Source organism: Homarus americanus, unplaced genomic scaffold, assembly GCF_018991925.1.
Source record: "Homarus americanus isolate GMGI-L3 unplaced genomic scaffold, GMGI_Hamer_2.0 scaffold45698, whole genome shotgun sequence".
Taxonomy (NCBI): Eukaryota; Metazoa; Arthropoda; class Malacostraca; order Decapoda; family Nephropidae; genus Homarus; species Homarus americanus.
Window position 1 is genome coordinate 9,735,823 of NW_024735554.1, and position 21,814 is coordinate 9,757,636.

Consider the following 21,814-nt stretch of genomic DNA (forward strand, 5'->3'; position numbering starts at 1 on the left):
AATGTTTTTAAGTCTGTCTGAATAAATAAGACAGCTGTACTACATCGTGGATGATATAAAAAAAATACTCCTTAAAATTATCGTATAAAGCTTATTGTGAATGTTTACATGTTGTGTGTGTGTGTGTGTGTGTGTGTGTGTGTGTGTGTGTGTGTGTGTGTGTGTGTGTTGAAGCCAAGACCTAAATTAGAAACAACGACGCCTCAAACCCAATAATCACCAAGCTACTCACCTGGGCTTCTCTTAATCACTTACACACACCTGTCATCACCCTGCAACACAGAGGAACATGTCAGGTCACAGTCAACAGTTCACGAGAAACTGACTTATGTATTGGTGGTGGTGGTAGCTTGTGTATACAGAGCCTCACACCTCATACCTTACACCTCACACCTCATACCTTACACTACTCACCACGCACCTCACACCTTGCACCACACACGTCATACCTTACACTACTCACCACGCACCTCACACCTTGCACCACACACCACTTGAGGAATTTACTTAAAGTTTCTAACAGTATTTTTTTTAGTTTTTCGTGAATTGTTTATAGATATTTATTTATTTATTTATTTATTAATATTTTTACATGAGGTTTAATAAGTTATCATTATTTTATGAGGAATGGCAGATAAATAATAATGATTACAATAATATCACTATTATATTTCTTATTATCAATCAATTGCTATTTTTTATCATTGTTTATATAACTATTTTATTTAATATCTATTATTAATTCTTTACCTTCGAGTTGACTAATAAGGTGTTAATGGTCACCTAGCGGAGTTTTCCATATACACAAAAATAAACAAACAGTAGGACAGGTATAAGTTATCCAGGTAAATCCACACACCTGGTGACAGATAACGGAACACTCGGTTAACAGCACTATCGGGGGGGGGGGGGGTAGCAGACTGACAGCTATATAATTACACAACCTGTAGTCTTGTTGTGAGTCTGACGGAACACATCTGGAGTTCCATCGACACCTGTTGGATCCTCGAGATAGATCGAATCTGACTCGTGAGTGAATGAATATGAAGCCGTAGTTAAGTACTTTTGGATGAATGTTTGTGAGGAATGATAGACAGAGAAGGTTTTGTCGTGTATTAACCTCGTGGCAGGGGAGTCATGGGTGTGGTGGTGGTGGTGGTAGTGGCAGAGGCTAGATTTAATTCCTATTATTGAAAGGAGTAAATATTGAGTTACTTAACGTGAGACCAGTTAGGTTAGGTTGAGTTATATTAAGTAGGTTTAGGTTAGGTTGACTTTGGTTTGGTGGGGGTTAAATAGGGTTAGTTTATGTAGAGCTAGGTTAAGTTTAGTTGGTTTAGGTTAGGTAAGTCTAGGTAAGGTTTAGGTATATTTAAGGTAGATTAGGTTAGGTTGGTTTAGCTTTGGTTACGTCAGTTTAGGTTTGATTTGGTTAGGTTAGGCTAGAATTGTATAGGTTAAGTTAGGTTAGGTTAGAATTGTATAGCTTAGGTTAGGTTAGCCTAGGTAAGTCAAGGTAAGGTTTGGTTTGTTTTAATAGTAGTGAAGCCAGTGATACAAACCCCTGAAACACACACACACACACACACACACACACACACACACACACACACACACACACGACTACCACCAACCCACACAACAACAACAATGCCTTACCTTCTTGCCTTAGATACCGCTGATTAGATTACGTTACGCAGAATAAAAATATCAGTAGCAGGTTGGAGGGCTCATTTAAAGGTTGGGTGTTCTCACAAGTTCACATGTTGAGTGGTACTCCCAAGTGAAGATATAAAACAGTGTACTTAGCTGTTTCACTTAAATTATAGACCATAACTAGCCATTAACTCGCTCCTAACCATCCATTTACTAGCTCCTAAACACCTACTAACAATAGCCACTAGCCACCCATTTATCAACCTCCCACTTACTAACCACTAACCACCCACTAACTCGCGCCTAACCACCCATTTACTAGTTACTAACCACTCATTTACTAGCTTCTAGCCACCCATTGTCACAGTCACCTTCCATTCCCTGTCATTCCCCTTCCAGATACATGCTTTGGAATCGTACGGCCATTCCCTCCATTCCTACTTGCTTAAATGGCAAAAATTAATCGGAGCTCGCGGCGTAAATTCAATCACCGCTCACAAAATTGACTGACTAAAAAAAATGGGGAAAAATATCTATATATATCACACGGGAATGACGTGAGCCATCAGTGACGTCACGGCGCTCAAAGCCCAAATCCAGAATCAAATGAAGATCTGTTTCGTCTCTCTCTCTCTCTCTCTCTCTCTCTCTCTCTCTCTCTCATATATGTATGCTATTTACCTGATAGTGGTGCCTTGGGGGGACGCCACAGGTGAGTGACTGAAATGTGGAGACAGCCCCTCGAAAGCATGCGGCTTGGCGTCCAAGGAAGTCTATAAGCCATGGTATAAGACCGCCGAAACTCGAGGTCGAGAGCTTTGTTGATGATTACATTGTGGTCGACTTGGTCTAATGATTTGGTGAAGTCAATGAAGGCGACAGCCACAGACGTCTTTCGATTTTACAGGTGACGGTATACTGTATGTAGTTGAGAAAGCTGACAAGGCTATGTGTGTGTGTGTGTGTGTGTGTGTATGACGAGCTTCAGATATTAAGGTTATTCACACCGTTTAGTTTAGGCCTCGGCGGTCGTGACTTCCATACCTAAATTATTACCACAGGTGAGAGGAGTGATGACAAACGCCCATCATTCTTCACCTGAAGAATCTACACCCCAGCTTATTTCACCCAAAGATGAACCACCATAACGCAAACCTAACCTAACACCATCCCCAAAATAATGTTAGGATGGTTAATCTTGTGGTGAAATAAGCTGGGGTGGAGAATCTTCAGGTGTTTAATTACATAAAACATTAAGTCAATCACCTCAAATAAACCGCTGTATTGGGTCAGGTTACAGCAGGATATGTTAGGTTTGGTAAACTTTTGGGTCATTAATCTTCATGTGAAATAACCAGGGGGTGGATTTTAAGTTATTCACTTAAGCACTCTCACGGATTATAAATTAAAAATACAGAATTAATTATGTATCGTAAAAATAATACAATATTATGAAACTCGTGTATACTTGTCATTCACTCACCTGTTGAAATACTTTTTGACTAATTAAGTCAGACAAACATACACAAACTATTTTTTAAAATCTGTATGAAAGATCTGTTTATAAAGATGGTCTGCTTGCATTCATGGTTGAAGAAAAAATTATCTTCTGAGTTGGACATCTTACAAATGTCTTTCTTAAGAGTTCGTAGCGGGTAAAACAAAATCCTTTGAGTAGGACATCCTTATTAAAGTGTCCTTCTTACGTGTCTTACCCTGATAAAAATCCTTTGAGTTGGACATCCTTATAAAAGTGTCCTCCTTAAACTCTCCTTTTAGTTGGACACCCGTGTGGAAGTGTCTTTTTTGCAGCGTTGAGGAAGAAAAAAAAATCCCTTTTAGGCATTAAGCAGACGCGGCCATTTTATCACACCTACTTAGAGAGAGGAATGAGAAAAGAAATAATTAGAAATGGACACACACACACACACACACACACACACACACACACACACACAGGAATGAGGGAGTGAGAGAACGTAAATCTTTTGAGCTAGTTTGAATTACGGGTTAAATATGCTCCTGGTGTGTGTGTGTGTGTGTGTGTGTGTGTGTGTGTGAGAGAGAGAGAGAGAGAGAGAGAGAGAGAGAGAGAGAGAGTCGCCGAAGAAGAAAATACCTCAACAAAGTGTAAAGGAAAAGTGAGTTGAAAAGAACCTCGACCTGAAGAAGGAGTACCTGAATGACGCAGACCTTCTACCGGAGACGGGGTACGGAGCGTGTGAATGAGAGGGAAGAGGAGGAGGAGGAGGAGGCGTAATTAATGAAAGGGAGAATGAATGTTAAAAGATAAAGGTTAAAAAAAAAGAAGAGAGAGAGAGAGAGAGAACCAGGACATAAGACTTTTTAATTATATTTTATTTTCAGGTCGTATTAATAAATGAAGTCTTATTATAGGTCGTGAGTAGATGTTCATGCACTACTTGAATGAAGAGAGTCTTATTGTGAGAGTGTATGAATAGTCTTATTATTAGAGAGAGGTTTGGTAGTTGAGTTGGACGATATATGTGGGTGTAAAGTCTTATTAAGAAGACTTTATCCCTGGTGAAATGATTGACTATGAAGCCTTAGTTTAGAGAGAATGGAGATTGATGGAATAGTTGAATTTGAAGACCTTATTAATAGTCATGTTCGATAGATTAGTCGAATGTAAAGGCTTATAAATTTAGAAGAAAAATAAATACTGTAGAGGGATATTAAGTCTTATGGAAGTGAAATATGAAATACTCTTAACGCCAAATCTTATTCTTGATTTCATGTAATATTTTAACCGAGTCTTAAGAGAGAGAGAGAGAAGGGGTAGAAGGGGGGAAGGTGGTGATGGTAGAGGGAGGAAAGGTATGGTGGTGGTAGAGGGAGGGAAGGTGGTGGTGGTAGAGGGAGGGAAGGTGTGGTGATGGTAGAGAGGGGGAAGGTTTGGTGGTGGTAGAGGGAGGAAAGGTGTGGTGGTGAAGGTGGTGGGAGGGAGGGAAGGTGTGGTGATGGTGGTGGTAGAGAGGGGAAGGGTGGTAGAGGGAGGAAAGGTGGTGGTAGAGGGAAGGAATGGTGGTGGTAGAGGAGGAAGGTATGGTGGTGGTAGAGGGAGGAAGGTGGTGGTGGGAGGATGGAAGGTGTGGTGGTGATAGAGGGAGGGAAGGTGGTGGGGTAGGGGTTTGGTGTGGTAGAAGGGGAAGGGGGTAGAGGAGGGAAGGTGGTGGTGGTGGGAGAGGGGAAGGTGGTAGAGGGAGGAAGGGGTGGTGGTAGATGGAGGAAGGTGGTGATGGTGGTGGTAGAAGGGAAGGTTTGGTGATGGTAGAAGGGGGAAGTGATGGTGAGGAGGGAAGGTGTGTGGTGGTAGGGAGGGAAGGTGGTGGTGGTAGAGGGAGGTGTGTGGAGAGGGGGAAGGTGGTGTGGGTGGTAGAGGGAGGGAAGGTGTGGTGGTGGTGGTGGGGGGGTGGTGGTGGTGGTGGAGGGGAAGGTGGTGGTGGTGAGGGAAGGTGGTGGGGGGAGGGGGAAGGTGATGGTAGTGGGGAGGAAAGGTGGGGAGAGGGAGGAGGTAAGGTGTGGGGATGGTTGTGGAGGGAAGGTGTGGGGTGGTGATGGTAGAGGGAGGGGAGGGGAAGGTGGATGGTGGTATGGTGGTAGAGGAGGGAGGGAGAGGTTGAGGGAGGGAAGGTGGGGTGATGGTTGAGGGAGGATGGATAGAGGAGGAGGAGGAAGGTGTGGTGATGGTTGGAGGGAGGGAAGGTGGGGATGGTGATGGTAGAGGGAGGGAGGGAAGGGGAGGTGATGGTAGAGGGATGGAAGGTGTGGTGATGGTGGTGGTAGAGGGAGGGAAAGTGGGGTGATGGTAGAGGGAGGGAAGGGGAGGTGTGGTGATGGTAGAAGGAGGGAAGGTGTGATGATGGTGGTAATGAAGGCAGGGAGGGATGGGGTTAGGTGATAATGGAGGGAGGGAAGGTGTGGTGGTGGTAATGGAGGGAAGGTGTGGTGGTGGTGGTAATGGAGGGAGGGAGGGAAGGTGTGGTGGTGGTGGTGGTGGTGCTGGCGGTGGTGGAGGGCCGGGCTGGATGGCTGGTTGAGTCAACTAACAGCTGCACACTTGTAGTCATACCAAACTTGCATCGCTTTTCCCGACGTCACCACAATTCTAGTCTTCCTATTTCTCTTATAAATAACTCCATGGTAAATATTATCGCGGTTTCATATAAAAATCGCTGTCGTAGTCGATCGCAGGCGCTTTTAATTTATGAAAGTTGTGCGTGAATCGACAGTGGCGGTCAGGACTTAGCATCGATCACGTCTTTCGTCCGCCGGCGTTGGAAAACCCTCAAGCCGTGCCGTGCGTTGCCGGACTTCGCCCACACTCTTATACCTGATTATTTCACAAGCATGATTTGAACTTACAACTTCTTAAAAATGTCAAAATTATCTATTATACATTATATAAGTATGAGCTTGATTCTCTTACAATGAGAAATCGATAGAAGCTATGGCACACAAGGGACTCCTCAGTGTGAATCATACGTCTGGCATGAACCACGTTAATGTGCCCGGCTGCGCTCTGCTGCCATCTGGCGCCGAAACCCTCACTAACAAACAACCTGATTAATCACTTTTACATGGTGTTTTCTATCCATTTAATGTAAACTATAAGTATATATACCACGCTGAACGTTCGCAGAAAATCATGGTGTTGGTATAGTCTACATAGAAGCTGGTAGAAGCGATAGGAAGGGAGAAATATGGAATAAAAAAGGCTAGTGTTGGGTGGATGTGGGACCCCGCCACACTCCCTTGTTCAGAGCGGCACACACTCGAGTAACGCGGCTTGGGGGGACGCTCGGCGGCTTCCCTCACACTTTTCTCACCCAAATTTAAGGGTTTAGTGCCGAATATGTACCTAAAATGTCGCGTAGAACCTGGATCAAAGTGTAGTGTGTGATGTGAGTGTAAAATAACGTCGGAAAAGTGAAAATTTTATGGTGAATTGGAGGTGATTGTTGTAACTGGCTGTGGTGAGATCGGTTAGTCGCGCCTGGAGACTGTCGCGCACTTTTTGTAATGGAACTAGAAATTCCTTTATCAGCCATGGTATACATTACTTATCAAGTCTAAAGTGTTAGTTAGGTGAAATATCAGGAAGAAGGCGTGTGTTGGTGGTGGTGATAGTGCAGTAGGAGTGTTGGTGAAGGCGCAGTGTTGGCGAGAAGAGGGGTGTTGGTGCGGTGACGCTCGGTTACTCTCGCCGGGCAGAGGTCTTCTTGGTCGATACCGGCGGCCGCTGTTCCCTCACAACACACCCACTTATTTTATCCACCACGCCGCCCGTACGCCCTCTCCTCCACGCCCACGACCACCACGCAGGTTCCCTCTAACAGCGACGCCCACCACCGCACGGATCTGGAGTCGGGCAGAAACTACAGGCAGGTAAATGTTGGGGCTTGTGTTCCGTCTTTCTGGCGTGCTCTGTGCCAGGCTGGACAAGTTGCATGTACAGTATAGAGTGAGTGTAAGGTGTGTTAGGGAGGCTTGGGGTTGTTACAGAGGGTGTGGGCCAGCTGTCAGGTGGTGGCTCATCAGCTGATCCACCTCAGGCTGCTCCCAACCCCATCACAATACGTCACTTGCCCCATACCTACTCAACACGCCCGTGCTTGCCGCAGGTTTTACGGGCGTGTTGTGGGCGTGGTGGGGTGTGTGAGGGGCAGCGTGGGTTGTGTGTGTGTTCATCAGCTGATACCAGCATCACCCACCCCAGTTTTTGCATGGCGGCCTGGGTGGTGGCGGTCAGGCGGGGAGGCACGGTGCGGGGCCGGACGCCGGGCGCTCAGCCGGGGAGGACACCCACCACCACCGCCACGTAGCCTACTTCAACAACATTTTTTTCTAAATTTCGGTTTTATTTCCACTTAGAACATTGTTTTGACATGTCCTAAACACCCTGTCATGATATCTAGACGAAATTCCCAAATCCAACCGAGCTGTAGGGTAAGTGAAACAAGCAAAGCTGCAATATGCATTACATGTCAATTATTTACTTTCATGTCAGGCTTCCCTTACGCACGTGACACGCTGTAAACAATGACAGCGTGGCCCAACCATCCCAACCCTCATAAACGTTTTTGGATCACATCTTTACTGACAAAGTTTGTCTTGAATAGAGAATAAATAGTTGGCTTGAATGGGTGCGGCTTACGCCGTTCTTGACGGAGGGTCGAATGGTAATTGTTGATTATTAAAAGGATTGGAGGTTCTTGCCCAAAACTGCTAGCCCACGTGCTCTGCGGCCGCATGTCCACTTCTACACTCAACGTTTTCGCGGGCCAATTTGAACGTTTTTGGAAAGGAGAATTAGGGAAATGTGTTGTAGGTTGGCAACATTTTGGTGGGTGAGTGGTGGTGTGGGGGGGAGCTCGCTAGCCTTTGTTTGTTGTAGCCTGGGCCCTGGTGACCAGGGTTTGGCGGCGGCAGTGGTGTTTTGTAGACTTGGTTTCTCTGCTGGCTACCTCCACCACCTTGGTGTTGAGTGCAGGACATAAGGCATGAGGGTGGTGTGGGTGTGTGGGCTGCTGCACCACGGCCGCCCACCCGCTACCAACCACCCGCTCCCGCCACGCCTGCCCGCCGCTGGTGGTGGCAGCCAGGCCTCGCTGCCTCCCTCTCTCCCTCCCTCCCGCTGCTGTTGGAACATTGGTGAAGGCAGCCACCCCTCACTTTCTGCCAGTGTTGATATGGGCATAGTTGGGTAGGCATTCAAATGTTTATTCCTTCTGGTAAAAGTTATGACACAGACCTGTTCTCTTATCAGTGTTAGGGGGAGACAGTTTGGTCTCTCTTACTTGGCGAGACAGTGTTGGAGAAGGTAGTTTGGGCGAACTCTGTCACTGCAGTTAGTCGGCCCTGGTATTGGTGATATGGCAGTGTTGGAGGGAGTCGACCCTCGCATCCTGACAGTGTTGACGGGGCGCCCCAGTGGTGGAGAAAGCCAAGCCCAGCTCCTCTTGTCTGTGGTGGGGAAGTGTGGAGTGCGTTTCTATGCTGGAAATAAGTCACGCCGCAAGTATTGAGAATTGTTCCTGGTGAAATACAGTGTACTTAAGTATCCTTTGGAATTAGTGCGGAAATAACGAGTAGGCCTATTCTAACGGCTTTGGGACGCCCTTAGTGCTGGAGACGGCTGACACAGTATATGCCGAGTGAAGTGATCCGTTGCAGTATATTACTTGAGAAATCTTTGTGTATACAGTATACATTTCATATTTTAAAGCTGTGTTGCTGGTCGTTAGATTTTCTCTTCCTCCCATGTATTAAAGAAATAACGGGTAAGGTTCCTAGGTACACTTATGTTTTTCCAAACAACTGATCGTAAAGGAATCTTGTACGTTTAGTAAATATGTTTGATAACAGTCTCATTCTAGTTGTATTTGACGGACAGTGTTGAATGTAGTATACATATGGCGACGACTTATCGCTAAAAGTAATTATAAGAAAGTCTAGGTACAATATATGGTGGTGTATGGGGAAGGTTACCAGTGATGTTCAAGAGTGTCTGTAGATGTGTTAAATAACAGGCGAGGGGAAGACGCCCGAGTGTGTTGTGTTAGGCTAACTGCATCAGCCCCTAGCCGGCTATGGTGAAATGTAGTTAGTTGAGATGGTGGGGATCCCTCCGCTGGGCCTAAACCGTAGGGCAGGATGTAGAGGATGTGTACTTTGTATATGTATGGGTGGTGTATATTTATGTAGTTGGTTCAAGGGTTGATGTATTTGTCGTCGGTGCTACTTGTAAGTCATAAGGCTAAGGGTGTGATAGACCTTGTGTGGTTTGTTAGAGTTGGTGTTATCTAGATTGATTGATGTTTGTGAGAGGTGATGGGGTGGTGTTAGTTGCAATGATATTCGTTTGAGGTTAATGAGAGTAGGTATGTTTTTGTGTTAACTGGTTGTTGTGTTTAAATGTACAGCAGTTGGAACGGACGTTTTTGTGTGACTAGAGAGGTCCTTATTGCTGGTGTTGGAAAGGACACTGGGGTAAGGTTTGTTCAGAATATAATGACAGTTGGTAGAGGGGGTTGGTTGCTTGTTGTGGTGGGTGGGAAAGGGGGAGGTTGTGGTGGGGTGGAGATGTGGGTCGGCTCCCACGTACTTTAGGCGATGCCATTGATCGTTCAGACGTAGTGAGTTAGCGGTAGAAAGAGGGGAGATAGGCCTCTAATGCATTGATACTTGGGAAATTGCCTAAGAAGGTGAAAGTTACATTGTTTAGGACAATCGTGATTCTCAGAATACCTAAATTGGATTTGAATTATATACTGGGTCTTGTAGAACAATTTTCCGAAATTAAACATATTCGTAAATTATTAAAAATTTGTTTTATCAGCAGTACATTTTGTAATTGGTTATTTAAGGATATATAACTAAATAAACCTCTAGGTGGGGCAGTTAATTAATTTAGGTATTGTTGGTAGAAGCTTACCTGCCCGTTCTCTATCCTTTAATCGCTCGGCGTCTTATTACTGAATTGCCTTGACCTAATTCATAAATCACGTAAGCATGTTTCAGTGATATGCAGTATTAAGTAACTAAGAAACAGCAGCCCGGTGGTACCTCCAACTTGCTGGTATTTTATAATTTTTTTGTTTATTTTCGTGCTGCTTACATTTATTTATTTTACGTGTTGTGAAGCGCACTTGTTGGCACTCTTAGAGATTAGGGCCATGGTTTGTTGTGAAGTTAAAGGTCTGTGATTATCGTTGAGGGGAAGGTGGCGTCGAGAGGAATTTGTTGCCCCAGCGCACTAATGGAAGACGTGGAGGACCCCCCTGGTAATGGGATTTTCTGGCGGCTGTATTAATGGGGAAAATAATGGTATTAGTGATGGGAGGCGATGATGAGGGATGCTAGCGGTGATGGTGTCGGGGATGGTATATACAGTAACGAGGGAGAGGTGAAGGGTATTAATAAACATTTTTCCTGGTACCCCAGGCCACCTATTTCGTTATGGTTCTGCACTGATTAACTCATTAGAGATAGGCTTACCTGACCTCACCTTAATTTGAATTTACATGGGCTGTACTGTGGGATTCCACCATTCCCCTTTTAAAACCTTATTTTTTTGTTTTAACTAGGCTTACCGGTACTAATTAGTATGAAAATTACTAATTTTGTGTCATTGTTGTTGAATCAGTGAGTTCTATAATCATGATAATGATGTCCTAAATTTTGTAGTATACAGGCAGAGTTACCCAAATTCTGTGTGGGTAAAAGTTTACTTTGTGATTCATCTTTAAGTAGTGTTTCGTGTTTCACAACGATCTTGTCTTGTCAAAACATATATATATATATATATATATATATATATATATATATATATATATATATATATATATATATATATATATATATACACACACACACACACACACACACAGGTATCTCTTACGTTTGTGAAGTGTCGGTTTATAGCACCGTGTGTGTGTTGTGGTTGAGGGATCTGCATCATGGGTAATCGTTCCCTTTGAACCAAAGGCCTCTGCCTTAACGGCTGCATAAGCATATCGTAATTACCTCCCACTTCCACCTCGTCTCTGAGCCAAGGTTGCTAAGCTCTCGCAGGTGCTTGGTGAGGTGTGAAAATGATATGTGAACGGGTGTGATGTACGGGGGGGAGGGGGGATGCCTCAGTGTGTGTTGTAGTGAGGTAATGGTGTGTGGCAGGGGGTTAATTACGGCGTCCACCGCACTGATAACGGTTTATTTCAGTCGCTTTGTGATGGTCCCGGAGTGAAGGCTGATGACTTCTGTGTTTTAAGAAATTAAACGGTCGGTCAGGGGCGAGGTGTACGTGCCCAGTCATATTCGGCGTCATTAAGGGGCGATGGTGGTGATGGTAATGGCTTGGTTCTTGCGGGGGAGGGAGATAACGAGCAATGTGATTATGATGGCTTGCTGGATGTTAACAACGGTGATGATGACTTGTGGGTTAACGAGGGTGATGACGACTTGTAGGGCTTAACGAAGGTGATGACTTGTGGGTTAACGAGGGTGAGATGACTTGCTGGGGGTTAACGAGGATGATGATGACCTGTAGGGCTTAACGAAGGTGATGATGACTTGTTATAGGTTAACGAGGATGATGATGACTTGTGGGTTAACGAGGGTGATGATGACCTGCTGGGGGTTAACGGGGATGATGATGACTTGTGGGTTAACGAGGGTGATGGTGACCTGTTGTGGGTTGACGAGGGTGATGATGACCTGCTGGGGGTTAACGAGGGTGATGATGACTTGTTGTGTTTAACGATATTGATGCACGCAGTGATGGTGGCTTTTAGGGGTTTAATTAACTGGGATGAAGCACATAGTGATGGTGGCTTGTTTTAGGGGGTTAACGAGGGTGGTCTGGATGGTTGATTGGGTACTTAGGTGTAGTATAGTGTCTATAGTAGGTACTGTATGGCACGGTATGTTGTTAGTGATGGTTGCAGTCAAAGTATGGTGATGAGTGTGGTGTGAGGAGGTATTGATGATGGTGATGAGTTACTGATGGTGATGGGTGAAGAGTTATTGATGATGGGTAAGGAGTTGTTGGTGAATGATGAAGAGTTATTGGTGATGGTGATGGGTAAGGAGTTATTGGTGATGGGTAAGGAGTTATTGGTGATGGGTGAATAGTTATTGGTGATGGGTGAGGAGTTATTGGTGATGGGTGAAGAGTTATTGATGATGGGTGAGGAGTTATTGGTGATGGTGAGGAGTTATTGGTGATGGTGAGGAGTTATTGGTGATGGGTGAAGAGTTATTGATGATGGGTGAGGAGTTATTGGTGATGGATGAAGAGTTATTGGTGATGGTGAGGAGTTATTGGTGATGGGTGAAGAGTTATTGATGATTGTTGGGTGAGGAGTTATTGATGTTAAGGAGACATCGTAATGGTGTGTATTCAGTCGTGGAGATGAGAGGCGTGTGTGGGTGAAGGTGGGGTCACGTATAAGGTGGAATTGCTTAACGTTTAAGACCCCCCCCTCCCCCTCCCTACTAAACTAACCAGATGTTGATGACAGCTCGGTGGCGGTGAGGGGGGGGGGGGTTGAAGGTTATGGCATTAGCACAGCGGCAAGGTCAAGGAAGCGTCAACGTTCCCACGCTATTATTGGTGGAACGTTTCAGCAATTGCATATGCAAATGCAGCCGGCGAGCCGACCCGACTAGTGAATTGTTGGCCAGATGAATGAAGGTGCATTGCGGCCGCCCTCCTGCTGCTACATCGTCAGTGTGGGAAATGTGTTCATAATGGATATTTATAAATAGTGTGGGGGGATACATTTATGAGGACTAGTACACATTAATTTTCAGCGTAGTAAAAGATAATGAATGATGGCGATATTACTGCCTGAGGTTGGGGAGGGGGAGAAGGGTCAGGGTGCACACGTTTTTTATACACCATCTCGTGTTTACCTGGAGTGGGCGCCGTGGTCCAGTCCTCATGTACACATAATAGAAGTTAACTTTTTATATTTTGATTTGACTTTGGTCATTTTACTGTTTTATAAGACGAGACCTTGTTTGGTTCTGGAGGTTCGGTTGCTTATCCATTTGGTACTGGTATGTTAATTGTATCAAGGCCATTGACGCCAACCCCTTATATTTGTAGTGGAAGTAACTAGACACCCCCAGGGTAACAAACTCGTGATTATTTATGTCGCCCCCTGCTGTTATTACTGGTAAGGTGAACCACTTTCCAGCCAACCATTAGGCTGTCAGTTGCTTTAATGTTTCATGTAGTGAAAGTAATCAGATATCCTCAGAGTAACAGACCAGCATTTATTGATGTGGTGCTGCTGTTTCCGCTGGTAAGGTGAGCCGCGTTTCAGCTTGCCACGCCACTCTTGTCTTTGTTGCCATAGTATTTAGCCTAGTTGTGGCTGAGCTGTGGTTCTTCAGTTATAAATGACCTGCAGAACTTAACTGTGGTACCGTACCTAGTTATAACTGAACTGAGATAATTTGCGTTGAGAATGAGTAATGGTATTTAGTTATTGATTATGATACTTGGTTGTAATTGAACTGTGATATTTGGTAGTACCGGTAACTGCGTTGTGGTACTAGTAACAGGTGTGGTATACTGTACGTGTACTTAGTTTTAACAACTATATCTACAGTACCTGGTTGAAACCGAGTTGTGGTGCAGTATTTGGTTGTAACCGAGTTGTGGTGCAGTACTTGGTTGTAACCGAGTTGTGGTACAGTACTTGGTTGTAACCGGGTTACATCTAGTGTTTACTTGGCAATGCAACTGTATTTTGTTATACAGTAGCTGGGTCACATTACTTAGTTCTAACTAAACTGTATTACTTAACTGTGCCACAGTACAGTAATTATAATTTAGCTCCAGAAGGTATAGCCGGGCTACAGTCCTGGTTGTAACCATGCCAGGTACAGTACGTAGTAATAACTGTGTTGTAATCGTGGTGACAGTAACCAGATATCATTAGCGTCGTGGCCATCATTATTAATATATCTACAGTTATCATCCGTAAAATGAGCCTTTTGTCATCTCTCCTGCGTGTTTGTTGCCCCAGGACGTGTAGCCTGTGTGTGTATAGTTGTAACTTGGCTCCCGTTTGTCCTCCAGCCCTCCGTGTTAGTGACAGTAACCAGATAGCCTCAAGAGTAACAGACCAGTTAATTATAGATGTCGCTGGTAAGGTGTTTGTGTGTGTGGGCGGGGGGGGGGTGTTAGCTCTGTTGAATTGTGAATTGTGTAGGGGAATAGCTATGGTAGATCGTCTGTGCCCACAAACACAGACAGACGGTTGGGATCAAACACCATTGAGTAGAAAACTGAACTGGATAACACAAACAGTATCCCTGAAAACCTATCCAGCTTAGGATAACCATATTTAACCACTTGACTTTTCCCCGTATGAGCTGTTGGATAATGGAGTGTTGGTCCGCTTTCTCGTGTAGAGTCGAGCCAAAACCAGTGATGGAGTAGTCAGTTTTATACTCCTGTTGAAATCCGGGTTAGTCTTTATCCGTGCTCTTTGTTCTTTTGAAACCGATATTCGAGGCTGTGAATGGATTATTGGTGTGAATCGTGAAGGTGGGCAGTATCTGATGTGGCGGTTAGTGTGTGTGTGGTGCAGCCTACATGGAAGTGGCCGGGTGGGTGCTGGTATCTGTGTTTATGGGGGCCTATTTGTATCCTGTGTGTGTGTGCTTGTGGGTAGTTATGTGTTTTCGTGTTTGTGTCTGTAGGCGGGTTCATATATGCGTGTGCGTGCTTGCCTGCCAGTCTTCCTGCTGGTGGGTGCGTGCGTGTGCCAAATTGAGGGACAGAGAGTGAAGGAGGCAACACAGGACTCGCGGCAGGAATAATGAAACACCAGGTCGCTGGTGTTGAAACATGTACCTGTGGCAGTCAGCGGGGCATTTTAATGATTTCCACGAGATGGTGGGGTGTGTGTGTGTGACGCTCCTGGTAAACTTCTCACTCCCCACACTTTGAACTTGGCCTCCCCCCTTCTGTGTTGTCTTACAGCCGTTCACTGTGCATAATTCATTGTATTGTGTATCTGGATAGTGTCTCACCCGTCGTGTCGTAGGTGAAGTGTAGCCATGTGCAGCGTAAATATACCGTGTGTACGCATTGCTTAACTTAAATAAACCAGTGAAATCGTGTGCCAGTCTACAGTAGAAGTGTAGTAGTGGGTGGAGGTTATTGACTGTGTGACCTTGGTTTATGGGTTGTGTGATGCTTGTCAAGGCTTATGGATGTCGGATAACGGGTAAATATTACCCACGGGTGGCCTCTGTACGTGGTTGGCTCATTAATTCATGTGATTTTTTATCAAGTAAAAACATATGACGTTGGCATTGGTGATGCATAAGAGGCACCTCGCTAGCGAGTATGCTAAAGGGATAATGACCTACAGGTAGAGCCTTTTGTTGTCTGTTTTGTATGAAGGTCGTTGTATCACAGGTACCGGTACTATCATATCTCGGCGTTCCTTGTTCGTCTCAGACATACGTCGTCAGGAGCCAGGGAAAACTAGTAAAAGAGGGAGCCAAGAGATTTGTTAGTAAGAATCAAGAACTTAAAAAAGCATTAGAGTAGAATCAGGAATACATATTTGATTTCTGTTTTATAAGAACGTGATTTAATAATTAACTTCACATAAATATAAGTACATTGGTAGTCAGAATCAGCAACTATACTGAGAAATATAATTAGGTAGAAGCACGGATTTATCTGTTTCAAGTCCAGGTACAATAATTCCCGCGTGATGTCGAAGGTGCGTAACGTCCACCATGGGTCATGACTTGTGTCCTACTGAGAGCTATGGTGAATTAAAGTGAGGAGGGGGGGGGGGTTGGAGGTCGAATTCTCCAAGCCGCCCCTGGAGTGAGTGTCGTGTTGAGTAGTTGTTTTGGTATCGTGCATTCTGATGACTGGGTGGGAGTGCTTGGTCAGGTGTGTGGGGGGAAGGGGTGTGTCCTGGGGCATACTCAAGTCGTGTGTGTTTGTTGATGTTTGCGTATTTGAGTGCGACTATAGCGTGCTGTCTACAAAGTTATCTTTAGTCTAACATAACCTGACCTAACTTAACCCAAATATCTTGTTAGACCGCACGCTATAGTGTGTGTTGGGGGAGGTTGTACTGTATAGCTGCATCAAAACGTGTGTGTGAGAGAGAGAGAGAGAGAGAGAGAGAGAGAGAGAGAGAGTTGCAGCACTATTTATGTTTATCTGTTATAGAATGGAATGCAGATAAGTGTGTATGTAGGGGAAGGGGTTAGAGGAATGAAAGCTACTTGATTTATATTTTTGTATTATCTATATTAAGTACTGGTGTGGGAGTAGGAATATATAGGCCAGGGGTTTCCAAGACTGTACTTAGACACACTACGGTATGTTGGTGAGAGTGATGTGGTGTTTTGATAGCCCCCATACTATACCTACAGGTTGTCTTTGTTTAGTGACTCAAGTGAGAGGTACTGTATGGTCTTGCTAGGCCTAATTGATAGGGAGAGCTGTAGCTAACCTTGAACTATTTAAGTTAAACTAGAGTCTGAACTATAAAGTGAGTCATGTGTTATGTTTTACGGGGTGGTGAGGGAGTTTTCCTTTTGCCTTCCACATGTAGTTTACAGCTCTTACTTCTCTCCTTTACTCCCAGTTCACTTAACTACTTCGTCATACACAGTAGATCCTCTCTCCCTCCCTCTGTCATTCCTCCGTGTTTGTGTATCTCCTCTTCTGATGATCTTGTAGTTGCTGATGTTAGTCCAGTGTTGACTTGATCCCCCACTAATGAGTGATCACCTGAGTTAGGAGGACAACTGGGTGTGTTGTCCATATTCTTGTTTACTGTATTGACCTTGTCCAGTGCTTGTTGTGAACTACTTTATTTAGAATGTAGTGTGATGGATCCTCTTAAACTCCAGTAACTGTCAACTTTGTTGATGTGGTCCAGTGCGTCTTGTCAACTGTATAGCTACTGTACTTGATCCTACAAAGCTATACTGTAATGCTTTAAACTATTCCTGTTGTAAACTCCAATAGTTGTAAACTTTGTTGACCTTGTCAGGTGGTTGTAAACTTTGTTGACCTTGTCTGTTGGTTGTAAATTCTGTTAACCTTATGTGGTTGTAAACTAGGTTGACCTTGTCTGGTGGTTGTAAAATAGTTTGACCTTGTCTTATTGTAAACTTGGCATTGTGCAATTTATTGGTGTATATCCGGTGGTTGCAAACATCATATACAATATATATATATATATATATATATATATATATATATATATATAATGACATCGTACTACCGTACAGTGGTTATGAACTTAAATAACTCATACAGTGGTTTAAACTTCAAAGACCTTTAGGCCTAAGGTGTTACTTATAAACAGTGTTAACATCACTGCTAGTAAATTTTGTTGGCCTTGTCGAGTAGTTTTGAATTTTTTATCACATTCAACTGTCCAAAATTAACTTACCCAAAAGCTTACTGACTTTTTCAAGTATTTGTTTGTTGACCTCGTAGTCTACAGTGTTTGTTGTATACTTTATTGACTTTTGCCTATCCAGTGGCTATAAACATCACTGACCTGGTTTGTGGTTGTTGTGTAACTTGTAGAGTTGGGTAGAGTTCATGTGATGAACTTTAGTCGCAGTGTATTCGTAAACAGTTGATCCCAGACACTGCTAGCTATTGATTTCGTGATCTCTGAACTATCGGTGCGTTTCGTTCTTTTGCCAGTGACCTAAGCTGAAGTATATTGGTCAACGATGTCATTGCTGCTGTCAGATCTTACCAAACTCTGATTTAACGACGGCAGACAGAACGAACCAAACAAAACCAATACTATATGGTCAGTAGTCAGGTAGGTTAAGTTTGTTAGATTCGTTTTCGTTATTCATGGTTTTTCGGAAACTCCATCTCTTCCAGACACTGTCCCCCTTTGCCCGAGGTCAACAATCCTGGGGTGTGTGTATTGTAGTGAGTCGCTGGCCTCTTCATGTAAGGGCCCCGTTATCGTGGTAGTCGGGCTACTTAGTGTCTTACTGTCACTGTTTCTTTATTGTGAGTACCAGTACGTTAGTGATTGGAATGGTCATGGTCGTAATGGTTATTCTATGCAACTATTCTTGAATATTTTCCATTCCTCCGCACGTGCCGGTTGGTTTACTTGGCTGTTATTGTTCACACTTGTGGGCGTGAAAGGGCATTGGTGATGTGAGCAAACTCTTTGTCAGTGCGGTGTTGATTCTAGAATTAGCATGTGGTGTACAGACATGCTTCATAATTTTTCCCAAGGAAGAGTTAAAAATGCATGCTTAAAGTCGGTGTCAAGGAAGTGAATTGTAAGTGTGTCGGTGGTGTTTTCTGTCCTCCCCAGTATCGTGCGAGTGACCACTTAACGGGTTCATTGTTGGTTTGGCCGGGGTGGAAGTGTAGGTAGGGAGTCCTGTGTTGATCCTGACGTTGATGGGTGACCTTGCAGGATCGTCTGCTTCCCCGACCACTCCTCAGTGTGTGTGTGCTTTGGCAAAGCTGATATTCGAATTGCAACGTCAAGAGAAATTAGATTTTTTTGTGCATTTTATTTCTTGGACTCTTGATTCTCATTTACCTTTACGCCAGTCATCCTTGTAGTATTCCTCTTCCTTCATGTGTGCCCCCCCCCCTCTCTGTCTCTCCATATGGGTAATCTTGGTGAGGGTCCAAGGGTGTGTATGTATGTTGGCAGGTTGTGTGTGGTGGAAGTACAATCTGATCCAACGTCACCGCCTGCGCCGTGACGCAGCCACCGATCATGACCAGCGATGTTTATCCCTTAGATTAAAGGTCATTGTTGTCCAGTTTATCGTTGGACGTTTATTATTTTTTCCGCTTGATTAGATACGATAGTGGTTCACTGGGACCTATTTGTCTAGTTTTTTCTACTGTCAGTGATAAAAATGTTCACTGGTGTAATAAGCTACTGCCTGCCCGTTTCATTTTTGTTGTCAGTAAAATTTTGCAACACGAAAATACAATCTCGTTGGGAGAACCCACGAGAGGTGAAATACTGCCATGTTTGGGCGTGGAGGAGACGGTATGGATGGCAGTTGAGCCAACAAGCAAACCTGGAGGGAGTGAGGAGCAGCCTTCACCCTGGTGACCTGGGTAAACTCCTCGCCTTGTATGACTAACCACCTCCACCATATCGCTGCTATTTATGGGGCGGCAGTCCCACTCTTCCCGGCAACTTGGCCCGTTGTGTATACCTCGGTATTATTCACCAAGACAGCGGTTTTAAGCCCCGCTGAATAGAGAATGAGCAAGAGTCCGGGCACCAAGATATTGGTCAACTAGCATGACCAGCAGCACTGTGAGGAGAAAGTTGTTGCGTTTCGGGTTGAATATTTCCTTCTGAATTATACAAAAAAGTAAGAGAAAAAAACTGGTCCAACGTAAGAGTTGCTATCGTGTTGGGAATGAGACAGCAATTACTGGATGTGTGTCGTGGGGGGCTTGGGAAGTCATATTGAGATGATTAAATAGGGGTTATTTTAGGGGTCCAGAGGCAGTAAGATGGTGATGTTGAAGCCTGTGTGAGGTGTCTGTACTGGCGATGTTAATAGTATTTATAGAGCACCATGAATCACTCGAATACAAAAATCACCAGAGATGGAAAGATAAGAGCTACACATTTCTAAACCCAGTGTGTTTTTGTTCCAGGGGTCATCTTAAAGGATCCCAGTTTGGTGTGAGAAAATTAGATTTTTGAACCCATATTCACGCTACTAACATGTCCTATTGACACCTCCAGAAAAAAGAAATAATTGTGTCACCTTTAAACCCCACACGAAATGACCCTTTAAGATGCGAATTAGCATTTTGGGTGGATTGGGGTCACAGGATCGTAAGAGAGAGAGGGGGGGGGGTGTAACTCCATCATTGATTGTCTGATAACCCAGACTTCATTTTTACTCTCGATTCATCTTCATTGTGTGTTTGTTTGTTTGTTTATTTATTATTTTTCATTATGGAGCGGTGTGTTTGATGATGTGTATTCTTATATGAGGGTCTCCATGGTGTTTGCTTTCACGTGTGCATTTAGCTTATTGTTGCCATTATGTGTGTGTGTGTGTGTGTGTGTGTGTGTGTTTTGAAATTTAGTAACTACAGCAGCTCCGCATTCGGTTGTTTGTATTTTCGTTTATTTTTACCAGGTATGTGAGTCTTGTTTATTTCTATGTACAGTATGTGTATGTCTGTCATTGTGTGTACGTGGCGTTTATTCACATGTTTTTGGGTGTGCGTGTTTGGTGTTTGTTTTTAAAGCATAATTATATAAGATAAAATCGGGGGGAGGAAGGAGCCAGATTTACAGTGTAGTATTCAAAGAGATGCAAATGATATACGTACACAGTATAGTTTGTGTGTGTTGTTAAATCTTGTGTTTAGTCTGATGTAGTTGAGGGTTGTGTGTACGTGTTGTTTAGTATGGACGTATATATGTGTGAAGTTTAGAATTATGTTTGTGTGTGCGTTTTATCTCTTGTTTGTGTGTGGAGGAGTTGAGGATTGTGTGTATGTTTTAAATTATCTCTGTGTGTGTGTGTGCGCGTGTGCGTGCGCGCAATCTCGTGTGCCTTAGCGTGTGGAGGAGTCAAGGACGTTCATGAGTGAGTGGTCTTGTTTTCACAGTCCTCTGATTAAAGACTTGGAATTTTATGGCAGCTGCCTTTGCCAGAAGAACTAATGAATTTTCGAGAATTGATTTGTATTTAAATGGAAAGCTGTAATAAGTATTTTCCATAGCCTTTTAGTAACTAAGAGCTTTAAATCGTGTGTTGGTGTTAATTGTTGTAGCAGCAACTTAAGTAAAGATTTTGTTGGTCCAAGTGCGTTTTGGACGACTTTAAAAGGTTTCTGACTATTCGGTAGCAAATACTTGATGCGTGTAGAATGTTCAGTTAAGTGTTTGTTTTACGATTGGCAATTGACACACATAACTCACTTAAATACCTGATAAAGGACAAAATATTACGGCATTATCTGAAGTTATACATGGAGAATTGTGCTAACACGCCCATTGGTGAATAGTAGCAACATGGTGGTGAGAGTAATATATAAGAGGTAACAATTATTGTCAGTGTACCGGAAGAGGGTCCCAGGGTCACTCTCCTCTGGCTGTCAGTTTGATCAGCCACTGTTTTTTTTTCAGGATTCAGATAGTTTGTGAAAGGGAAAGCCGGTTTTTTTTTTGTGTGTGTAAATTTTGTGGAAGTTCGATCCCTGCTTCGGACGAGATGTGCAAAACATGTCACTGATTCACCTACATCGAGTCGGAACACTTGGCAGCAAATATGGGTCATAAAACTTAATGCGTTGTCACTTCAGTGCCAGTCGTGCTCCTCTAAGAGACGAAGATTATTGTGTTAAAGATGTTTTTGTGTGAAAAAATATAGTTTTGTTTTAAATGGATTGCTTGTGTTGTGTTGGTAATTATCTCATGCTTGTTAGCTACAAGTAAACACGTGCTTCCCTCTGGGTGTTCGTTTGTGGTGATGTGTGCAGGTTGGCACTGTAGAATGATGAGTCGTTCTTCCTTTACATAAAATTGAGTATTTTACAAGTTCTTCCACCTCTGTCCGGAAATATTGGTCTACGGAAAATAGTTCC

At 43.8% G+C, this 21,814-nt stretch overlaps 1 protein-coding gene across 7 annotated transcripts in view; it reads left to right on the top strand.

Annotated features, from left to right (window-relative positions):
• The first annotated feature begins 6,281 nt into the window (after window positions 1-6,281).
• The window catches only part of LOC121871502 (trithorax group protein osa-like), a 163,437-nt gene continuing 147,904 nt past the window's right edge, over window positions 6,282-21,814 (top strand). For 3 of the 7 annotated variants that reach the window (XM_042373890.1, XM_042373893.1, XM_042373894.1), the window contains exon 1: window positions 6,283-7,065. The gene's annotated coding sequence lies outside the window, so the exon portion shown is untranslated. Of the gene's footprint in view, window positions 7,066-21,814 lie in introns of all 7 variants that reach the window. The other 4 variants (XM_042373892.1, XM_042373896.1, XM_042373891.1 and 1 more) reach the window with 3 other exon arrangements.